Consider the following 11,745-nt stretch of genomic DNA (forward strand, 5'->3'; position numbering starts at 1 on the left):
CCATAGTGTTTGTTATTTCTTCTCCAGGTCCTTTCCATCTGTTGTGTGTGTATCATGTTCCCACCTGGAACAGATGTGATTCATGTCACATTGCAGTGCATTCATGGACCAACCAACCATCCAACCAACCAACCATCAGATAATTGAGCTGCTTCAGAGAATGAAGAGGGTGTATCAGTGTACAGGGGAGAGTGGAGAGTTAACATCTTAACACCAGTCTTTTTTATCTATAGAATGTAGCCCCAGGGATCACCACTGTGTATGAAGATAGTGGAGAGTTAACATCTTAACACCAGTCTTTTTTATCTATAGAATGTAGCCCCAGGGATCACCACTGTGTAGGGAGATAGTGGAGAGTTAACATCTTAACACCAGTCTTTTTATCTATAGTATGTAGCCCAGGGATCACCACTGTGTAGGGAGATAGTGGAGAGTTAACATCTTAACACCAGTCTTTTTATCTATAGAATGTAGCCCCAGGGATCACCACTGTGTAAGATAGTGGAGAGTTAACATCTTAACACCAGTCTTTTTATCTATAGTATGTAGCCCCAGGGATCACCACTGTGTATGAAGATAGTGGAGAGTTAACATCTTAACACCAGTCTTTTTATCTATAGTATGTAGCCCCAGGGATCACCACTGTGTAGGGAGATAGTGGAGAGTTAACATCTTAACACCAGTCTTTTTATCTATAGAATGTAGCCCCAGGGATCACCACTGTGTAGGGAGATAGTGGAGAGTTAACATCTTAACACCAGTCTTTTTATCTATAGTATGTAGCCCCAGGGATCACCACTGTGTAGGGAGATAGTGGAGAGTTAACATCTTAACACCAGTCTTTTTATCTATAGAATGTAGCCCCAGGGATCACCACTGTGTAGGGAGATAGTGGAGAGTTAACATCTTAACACCAGTCTTTTTATCTATAGTATGTAGCCCCAGGGATCACCACTGTGTATGAAGATAGTGGAGAGTTAACATCTTAACACCAGTCTTTTTATCTATAGTATGTAGCCCCAGGGATCACCACTGTGTAGGGAGATAGTGGAGAGTTAACATCTTAACACCAGTCTTTTTATCTATAGAATGTAGCCCCAGGGATCACCACTGTGTAGGGAGATAGTGGAGAGTTAACATCTTAACACCAGTCTTTTTATCTATAGTATGTAGCCCAGGGATCACCACTGTGTAGGGAGATAGTGGAGAGTTAACATCTTAACACCAGTCTTTTTATCTATAGTATGTAGCCCAGGGATCACCACTGTGTAGGGAGATAGTGGAGAGTTAACATCTTAACACCAGTCTTTTTATCTATAGTATGTAGCCCCAGGGATCACCACTGTGTATGAAGATAGTGGAGAGTTAACATCTTAACACCAGTCTTTTTATCTATAGTATGTAGCCCAGGGATCACCACTGTGTAGGGAGATAGTGGAGAGTTAACATCTTAACACCAGTCTTTTTATCTATAGTATGTAGCCCCAGGGATCACCACTGTGTAGGGAGATAGTGGAGAGTTAACATCTTAACACCAGTCTTTTTATCTATAGTATGTAGCCCAGGGATCACCACTGTGTAGGGAGATAGTGGAGAGTTAACATCTTAACACCAGTCTTTTTATCTATAGTATGTAGCCCAGTGTCCTGGCATTAGTACTAGAAGCCATTGATTAAGCGTCACCGTGGTGATGACTAGAAGGTAAATAAATAATAAAGCCTGCGATGAGTTATCACTTTTCTATATATACTGTACTGAAGCCAGCTACATGCCATCTTGTAGGCTAATAATGACCACTGTGACAGATTCAATAGATGCACTGTTATCTAGTGCAGTGATGAAAAGTGCATGGCACACTAAATAAGATGGCCCAACCTCTTTATTATCAACAGTCTTAAAGAGGACACTATAAATATCACTAATGTCTCGTCCTTGAAAAACAAATGGCTACGCCAACCCCAAGTTCAAGGTCCAAAGCAATCCCTGAATTAACGTTAGAAATGTATAGATTAACAACGTAAATACAGCAATAATCAATTCAGAATTCATATTTTATTCCAAATTCATAAAGTAAATTGATATCGTGATCAGTAGTCAAGTGATATTATGCTCGGTTCATGTTCAGATAACTTTACAGCAAATCAATTCATTAACGCAATAACAGTTAGTCAAGCTAAGACCAACCAAACACAACCAAAATCAGGGATAAGAGAATATATATTTTAACTCAGCAATGTGCATTATCAATATGGTCTCAAATACATGTCCATATTTGTTGCTGTAAGTTAACATGCTGAATGTGCTAAGTTACTCATCTTAAAAATAATACATCTGTTAAAGGCTAAAATAAACATTTATCCAGCCATATATTACAGAAATGTACATGACAACAAAAATGTGTTGAGTTCAAATAAATAAGAAACAAAGTAATCCTGGACTATTGTTTCCCCGACAACATCTTGTCTTTTCAGGATCCAAAACATCCAGTACCACCGTTTGGTTCTCAACCAGGGACCTTTCTTAGGGTTGGAAAATGTTAGGAACTTTCACCTGGTTTTTCTGTCTTTTTCGTCCCCATTTGAAGATTCCCAGAATAGTGAGGGTAATAAGCAGGGAATTCAGAATCCTCTCATTTTGGAAAATATACCAGAATTTTGCAACACTAAATCTTTCTTTTTGGAAACATAAAACATGGAATTGGTGGAGATCACATTTGAAACAACAGGCACATACCCGTAGTAACACAAAGAGGGTTGCATCTCAAATGGAACACTATATCCTATATAGTGCACTACTTATGACCGGGGTCCAATAGGGCTTTGGTCAAAAGAAGTGCACTATATTTGAAATAGGGTGCCATTTGGGATGCATTCAGGGTTTACATACTGCTTTGAACAAAGACACTTGACTGAACAAAAAACAAAAAGTTGCCCTAATAGAAAAGAGCAACCTCACCATCACCCTCTCCTGTTATAATACATCAGTATCAACACAACGTTGTGGAATATTAACCAATCTCAGGCAGAAACCAGAAAACAACAGTTCAAATTAAAGTTTTACTGCCTTGTATGAACAATCCAAATGTCATATTCTTATGTTATAGCAAACCAGCTGTAACAGAAACCAATCCGGTTCAAATGTCTCCTGGTCCATGCAGGTAGCAGACCTGGGCCATATTCATTAGGGCACACTGTTTAAAATGATTTAAAATACTTCAATTGTATTTGATTAAGCTTGCCTTTTGCAGGTGAACCCATAGAAAAGTCCAGAACATGCAAACCCCGCCCACCCGACACTCCCAGGCAGGCTAAAGCAAATGCTCAAAAGTATTTAAAACATTTCAAATAGTATTTGAACCCAGGTCCGGCAGGCTGTGGTCTTGTCAGTGGACATATTCGTCTTCACTCATGTCAGAGTCATCTGCCTCCACCTCTCCTTCGATCACTGATTTCTTCCCCTTACAACATGACACCAACAGGCCGATGAGGAAAACCTACAGGTGGAAAACATGGAAAGTTACAATCAATCAATCAAACACCACCAGGTCAATGAGGAGAACCTACAGGTGGAAAACATGGAAAGTTACAATCAATCAATCAAACACCACCAGGTCAATGAGGAAAACCTACAGGTGGAAAACATGGAAAACAATCAATCAATGGTCAATGAGGAGAACCTTGGAAAACATGGAAAGTTACAATCAATCAATCAAACACCACCAGGTCAATGAGGAGAACCTACAGGTGGAAAACATGGAAAGTTACAATCAATCAATCAATCAATCACCACCAGGTCAATGAGGAGAACCTACAGGTGGAAAACATGGAAAGTTACAATCAATCAATCAATCAATCAAACACCACCAGGCCGATGAGGAGAACCTACAGGTGGAAAACATGGAAAGTTACAATCAATCAATCAAACACCACCAGGCCGATGAGGAGAACCTACAGGTGGAAAACATGGACATTTACAATCAATCACCACCAGGTCAATGAGGAAAACCTACAGGTGGAAAACATGGACATTTACAATCAATCACCACCAGGTCAATGAGGAAAACCTACAATCAATCACCACCAGGTCAATGAGGAAAACCTACAATCAATCACCACCAGGTCAATGAGGAAAACCTACAGGTGGAAAACATGGACATTTACAATCAAAAATAAGAAATAAGTCATGGAAGTCATGGACCATCTCCCAATACCCATACTAGCGTACTATAGTATGTGAAAAAATACAGTTTTCTAGTATGTGAAGTTTAGAAAATAGTACAGCAGGTCAATTTATCTGATTATCAGCTGTCGTCTAACACGTGAGTCAGAAAAGACCAATGAATTGTACTAGATCAAACGCCGAAATGAGTACGCAGTTTAAGTAAATGAGTACGCAGTTTAAGTAAATGAGTACGCAGTTTAAGTAAATGAGTATGCAGTTTACGTAAATGAGTACGCAGTTTAAGTAAATGAGTATGCAGTTTAAGTAAATGAGTATGCAGTTTAAGTAAATGAGTACGCAGTTTAAGTAAATGAGTACGCGGTTTAAGTAAATGAGTACGCGGTTTAAGTAAATGAGTACGCGGTTTAAGTAAATGAGTACGCAGTTTAAGTAAATGAGTACGCAGTTTAAGTAAATGAGTACGCAGTTTAAGTAAATGAGTACGTGGTTTAAGTAAATGAGTACGCGGTTTAAGTAAATGAGTATGCAGTTTATGTAAATGGGTACGCAGTTTAAGTAAATGAGTATGCAGTTTAAGTAAATGAGTATGCAGTTTAAGTAAATGAGTACGCAGTTTAAGTAAATGAGTACGCGGTTTAAGTAAATGAGTATGCAGTTTATGTAAATGAGTACGCAGTTTAAGTAAATGAGTATGCAGTTTAAGTAAATGAGTATGCAGTTTAAGTAAATGAGTACGCGGTTTAAGTAAATGAGTACGCGGTTTAAGTAAATGAGTACGCAGTTTAAGTAAATGAGTATGCAGTTTAAGTAAATGAGTACGCGGTTTAAGTAAATGAGTACGCAGTTTAAGTAAATGAGTATGCAGTTTAAGTAAATGAGTATGCGGTTTAAGTAAATGAGTACGCAGTTTAAGTAAATGAGTATGCAGTTTATGTAAATGAGTACGCAGTTTAAGTAAATGAGTATGCGATTTAAGTAAATGAGTATGTGATTTAAGTAAATGAGTACGCGGTTTAAGTAAATGAGTACGCGGTTTAAGTAAATGAGTTAAATGAGTACGCGGTTTAAGTAAATGAGTATGCAGTTTATGTAAATGGGTATGCAGTTTAAGTAAATGAGTATGCAGTTTAAGTAAATGAGTATGCAGTTTAAGTAAATGAGTACGCAGTTTAAGTAAATGAGTATGCAGTTTAAGTAAATGAGTATGCAGTTTATGTAAATGAGTACGCAGTTTAAGTAAATGAGTATGCAGTTTAAGTAAATGAGTATGCGGTTTAAGTAAATGAGTACGCGGTTTAAGTAAATGAGTATGCAGAGTACGCAGTTTAAGTAAATGAGTATGTGGTTTAAGTAAATGCAGTTTAAGTAAATTAGTATGCAGTTTAAGTAGAACGCTTTAGTATGGCTATTTAGGTGATCTTTTTAAGTAAATGAGCATGCAAAAATGAGTATGCAATTTAAATGAGTATGCAATCAAAGTATGCAGTTTAAGTAAATGAGTACTAAATGACTTAAAGTTTAAGTAAATTAGTAAAGTTTAATGAATTATGGCAGGTCATCTTTAATGTCCAAACAATTTAACCAATCAATGAATTGCAGACTAGCAGACTCAGCAGTACTCAGTTAATCTGATCTGCCTTTACACTATTAATTGCACTTATAGTTACACCATCTGTGACATTTTTGCAAGAACATTGTCAACCAAATCTTTGAGTTTCCAACACATACCCCGATAAACACCCAGTTACCAAAGTAGTAGATGGTACTGAAGAACCAGAACTTGTGGAGGAAAAGGTACGACCTCGTCACTGTGCATTCGTCTGAAAAAGTGAGAAAACAAAAAAATAGAAAGCAAAGACTCAATTATGTTCTAATTAAATAATAATTAAAAATAATAAATATTAAATGACACAAAAACAAGCATATATTTATATGTATATTTATATGTTTCAACAGCACAACATGGCCAGCCTTAGGAGTTCACTGAAGTCACTATGGCTGCGTTTACACAGGCAGCCCAATTCTGATCATTTTTTCAATAATTGGTCTATTGACCAATCAGAATTGGCTTGCCTGTGAAAATGCAGCCATTATGTCTTTAAAATGTTAAAGAATCTTATTCTGGGAGCAATTAACGGCATTATACTAACTGGTAGTGACCCAACATCACCACCATTACAAGGTAGCCCCAAGAGACGCCTCCGACATTAATTACAGGCCCTGCAGCATCTGTTTGATCCATGATGTTAATGCAACAGTTAATGGATGTAAGTAGGAGCCATTATCAACCAAATGCAGTAAAAAGACCAGTCAGACCAGAAATGGACATTCTAATGGTTGTCATTGAGATTGATATTCTAACGGTTGTCGGTTTCAAAACTAATAGGGACCTTCTTACTCTTTTAGAAAGGAAAGTAACACGGAAATAGGGAAATAAGAACCTAGCATCCTACTGCATGTATTTTAGACTACCATCATGCAATGCAACAGTTAATGGAATGTAAGTAAAGCACTCATAAACCAAATAACAGAAATCTGCATGTATTTTAGACTACCATCATGCAATGCAACAGTTAATGGAATGCAAGTAAAGCACTCAATTAACCAAATAACAGAACTCTGCATGTACTTAGCATACAAATGCTTTCAGTACCTTCTTATGAGTCAGAAAGGGGTTTGACATTATAACTCCAAAAGCAGGGAAGGGAGATAAACAGCAGAACTTGGTGTGAATCCAAGCATCCTAATGCATTTATATTAGACTACGTTCTTATGTATGAGTCAGTGTGTGAGGGGTTGGAGAACTGGCAAAGTAACAACTAACTAACTACACTGTGTCCACGGGCGATATTCTCAATCCAAGGAGAGGCAGATGGAACAGGTTAAAGTCAATGAAGTTTACATCAAGTGTCACTGCGAGGTTAAGATGAAGCAGTGTGATTGGACCCTGTCAAAGGATTTCGGTGGGGGTGGAACATCTTCAGGCCATTATTATATTTGAATATCTTTGCTTTTAATCAATGTTATTATTCTAGTTATGAGTTTACTTCAAATGAGAGTTCTTCACTACAGTATGTAGCAATGTATTCCATGAAATGTGAATATGGAGGCATTCACTTGTAGGTTTTGTTTTCCATGTTGAAGAAACGTTGTTGTAAGAAACAACAGGGTGAGTTGGAAGGTTTCAACTCACCATAAGAAACACAGAGTGGCAGTGTGTGTATGATTAAGTGTGACAATGCAATCACTTGCAGTGTGGTCAGGTGCCACAAAGAGGGACTTAGGGAAATTGCAGTTGGCTCAGAACAGGGCAGCATGGCTGGCTCAGAACAGGGCAGCATGGCTGGCTCAGAACAGGGCAGCATGGCTGGCTCAGAACTGGGCACAGGCTGGCTCAGCATGGCTGGCTCAGAACAGGGCAGCATGGCTGGCTCAGCAGAAACAGGGCAGCATGGCTGGCTCAGAACAGGGCAGCATGGCTGGCTCAGAACAGGGCAGCATGGCTGGCTCAGAACAGGGCAGCATGGCTGGCTCAGAACAGGGCAGCATGGCTGGCTCAGAACAGGGCAGCATGGCTGGCTCAGAACAGGGCAGCATGGCTGGCTCAGAACAGGGCAGCATGGCTGGCTCAGAACAGGGCAGCATGGCTGGCTCAGAACAGGGCAGCATGGCTGGCTCAAAACAGGGCAGCATGGCTGGCTCAGAACAGGGCAGCATGGCTGGCTCAGAACAGGGCAGCATGGCTGGCACTTAAAAGTACACGGAGAGCTAACATTAATAATATGCATGTCAATCTCTCCTGGCTCAAAGTGGAGGAGAGATTGACTTCATCACTACTTGTTTTTGTAAGAAGTGTTGACAAGTTGAATGTACAAAGGTGTCTGTCTAAACAACGAACACACAGCTCAGACACACATACATACCCCAAAAGACATGCCACAAGAGGATTAGTCACAGTCCCCAAGTCCAGAACAGACTATCGGAGGTGCACAGTACTACAGGAACTAATGGGGATCCATAATAAACACCAGGAAGAGTAGCTGCTGCCTTGGTAGGAACTAATGGGGATCCATAATAAACCCCAGGAAGAGTAGCTGCTGTCTTAGAAGGAACTAATGGGGATCCATAATAAACCCCAGGAAGAGTAGCTGCTGCCTTGGCAGGAACTAATAGGAGGGATCCATAATAAACCTCAGGAAGAGTAGCTGCTGCCTTGGCAGGAACTAATAGGGATCCATAATAAACCCCAGGAAGAGTAGCTGCTGCCTTGACAGGAACTAATAGGGATCCATAATAAACCCCAGGAAGAGTAGCTGCTGCCTTGGCAGGAACTAATGGGGATCCATAATAAACCCAGGAAGAGTAGCTGCTGCCTTGGCAGGAACTAATGGGGATCCATAATAAACCCCAGGAAGAGTAGCTGCTGTCTTAGTAGGAACTAATGGGAATCCATAATAAACCCCAGGAAGAGTAGCTGCTGCCTGGACAGGAACTAATAGGGATCCATAATAAACACCAGAAAGAGTAGCTGGTGCCTGGACAGGAACTAATAGGGATCCATAATAAACACCAGAAAGAGTAGCTGCTGCCTGGACAGGAACTAATAGGGATCCATAATAAACCCCAGGAAGAGTAGCTGGTGCCTTGACAGGAATTAATAGGGATCCATAATAAACCCCAGGAAGAGTAGCTGCTGCCTTGACAGGAACTAATAGGGATCCATAATAAACCTCAGGAAGAGTAGCTGCTGCCTTGGCAGGAACTAATAGGGATCCATAGTAAACCCCAGGAAGAGTAGCTGCTGCCTGGACAGGAACTAATAGGGATCCATAATAAACCTCAGGAAGAGTAGCTGCTGCCTTGACAGGAACTAATAGGGATCCATAATAAACCTCAGGAAGAGTAGCTGCTGCCTTGGCAGGAACTAATAGGGATCCATAGTAAACCCCAGGAAGAGTAGCTGGTGCCTTGACAGGAACTAATAGGGATCCATAATAAACCCCAGGAAGAGTAGCTGCTGCCTTGACAGGAACTAATAGGGATCCATAATAAACCTCAGGAAGAGTAGCTGCTGCCTTGGCAGGAACTAATAGGGATCCATAGTAAACCCCAGGAAGAGTAGCTGCTGTCTTAGTAGGAACTAATGGGGATCCCTAATAAATACAAATACTTGCATGCAGTCTTATTACCCAAGCAAAGCACTTGCTGTGCAACTGTGTAACTAACGATGGCCCTGTCCTCACTTAAGACTACAATCTGAGAATCTGTTCAATGGTCATTCCAATTGTTGATATTCACCTATGGATTCTTAATATTTTTTATTTATTTATTTGGGAGGGTTACATTTCCCTAGCCCATCCTTTAGCTGTATACCAAAACAAGTGGCAGGGCTACCGTTTTGTTGTTTTTCAAATCCCAGAATGGAACTTTAAGTGCCCCTGTCCTGACTGATGTGCCTTAGAGGGGCTGTTAACGCCATAGAGGAACCCAGCCTCGGGCTAACTGTGTCACGGTAACTGAAAGAGCCTACAACTTTTCTTGTAAAGTAGAAAGCTGTGTCACTGTAACTGTGGATAGGGCTGATCCCTGGATAACTTCCAATGTGAAGTCACAGTCGACAGAATCTTAAACACCACTCATATGTCATAATGTACTGCATACCTACACGTAATAAACTCAGCAAAAAAGAACGTCCTCTCACTGTCAACTGCGTTTATTTTCAGCAAACTTAAGATGTGCAAATATTTGTAAGAGCATAACAAGATTCAACAACTGAGACAAACTGAACAAGTTCCACAGACATGTGACTGAAATAAATGGAATATTGTGTACCTGAATGGGAGTCAAAAGTAACAGTCAGTATCTGGTGTGGCAATCAGCTGCATTAAGTACTGCAGTGCAGATTTGCCAGTTCTCGCTGTGAGATGTTACCCCACTCTTCCACCAAGGCACCTGCAAGTTCCCAGACATTTCTGCGGGGAATGGCCCTAGACCTCACCCTCCGATCCAACAGGTCCCAGACGTGCTCCATGGGATTGCGATCCGGGCTCTTCGATGGCCAGAACACTGACACTCCTGTCTTGCAGGAAATCATGCACAAAATGAGCAGTATTGTCATGCTGGAGGGTCATGTCAGGCTGAGCTTGCAGGAAGTGTACCACATGAGGGAGGAGGATGTCTTCCCTGAAACACACAGCGTTGAGATTGCCTGCAATGACAACATGCTCAGTCCGATGATGCTGTGACACACCGCCCCAGACCATGACGGACCCTCCACATCCAAATTGATCCCGCTCCAGAGTACAGGCCTCAGTGTAACGCTCATTCCGTCGACAATAAACGCAAATCCGACCATCACAACTGGTGAGACAAAACCGCGACTCATCAGTAAAGAGCACTTTTTGCCAGTCCTGTCTGGTCCAGCGATGGTGGGTTTGTGCCCATAGGCGATGTTGTTGCCGGTAATGTCTGGTGAGGACCTGCCTTACAACAGGCCTACAAGCCCTTAGTCCAGCCTCTCTCAGCCTTTTGGGGACAGTCTGAGCACTGATGGAGGGATTGTGCGTTCCTGGTGTAACTCAGGTGTTTGTTGTTGCCATCTTGTATCTGTCCTGCAGGTGTGATGTTTGGATGTACAGATCCTGTGCAGGTGTTGTTACACGTGGTCTGCCACTGCGAGGACGATCAGCTGTCCGTCCCATCTCCCTGTAGCGCTGTCTTAGGCGTCTCACAGTACGGACATGGCAATTTATTGCCCTGGCCACATCTGCAGTCCTCATGCCTCCTTGCAGCATGCCTAAGGCACATTCACACAGATGAGCAGGGACCCTGGGCATCTTTCTTTTGGTGTTTTTCAGAGTCAGTAAAAAGGCCTCTTATAGTGTCCTAAGTTTTCATAACTGTGACCTTAATTGCCCACCTAATTGTACTTAATTGTAAGCTGTTCGTGTCTTAACGACCGTTCTGCAGGTGCATGTTCATTAATTGTTTATGGTTCATTGAACAAGCATGGGAATTTTCTTTGAAAGACAGGGTCCTAAAAAAGGGAGGTTTCTCTTTTTGCTGAGTTTATGTGTTGTTATGTCATATGTACTGCAGCCTTGTATCTTAGCAACAACACATCTCATATGTGCTGCAGCCTTGTATCTTAGCAACAACACATCTCATATGTACTGCAGCCTTTTATTTAAGCAACAACACATCTCATATGTACTGCAGCCTTGTATCTTAGCAACAACACATCTCATATGTACTGCAGCCTTGTATCTTAGCAACAACACATCTCATATGTACTGCAGTCTTGTATCTTAGCAACAACACACCTCATATGTACTGCAGCCTTGTATCTTAGCAACAACACATTTCATATGTACTGCAGTCTTGTATCTTAGCAACAACACATCTCATATGTACTGCAGTCTTGTATCTTAGCAACAACACACCTCATATGTACTGCAGCCTTGTATCTTAGCAACAGCACATATCATATGTACTGCAGCCTTGTATCTTAGCAACAACACATCTCATATGTACTGCAGCCTTGTATCTTAGCAACAACACACC

General features: G+C 41.1%; 1 long non-coding RNA gene across 1 annotated transcript; it reads right to left on the bottom strand.

Moving 5' to 3' along the window:
• Window positions 1–2,033: 2,033 nt before the first annotated feature.
• LOC124028638 lies at window positions 2,034–7,548 on the bottom strand. The gene is made up of 2 exons (XR_006837622.1): window positions 5,911–7,548; window positions 2,034–3,493 (listed from the first exon to the last, which is right to left on the bottom strand). It is a non-coding gene; the product is annotated as an uncharacterized LOC124028638 (long non-coding RNA).
• Window positions 7,549–11,745: the final 4,197 nt, after the last annotated feature.

The sequence above is a fragment of the Oncorhynchus gorbuscha genome, unplaced genomic scaffold (genome assembly GCF_021184085.1).
Source record: "Oncorhynchus gorbuscha isolate QuinsamMale2020 ecotype Even-year unplaced genomic scaffold, OgorEven_v1.0 Un_scaffold_4558, whole genome shotgun sequence".
Lineage (NCBI taxonomy): Eukaryota > Metazoa > Chordata > Actinopteri > Salmoniformes > Salmonidae > Oncorhynchus > Oncorhynchus gorbuscha.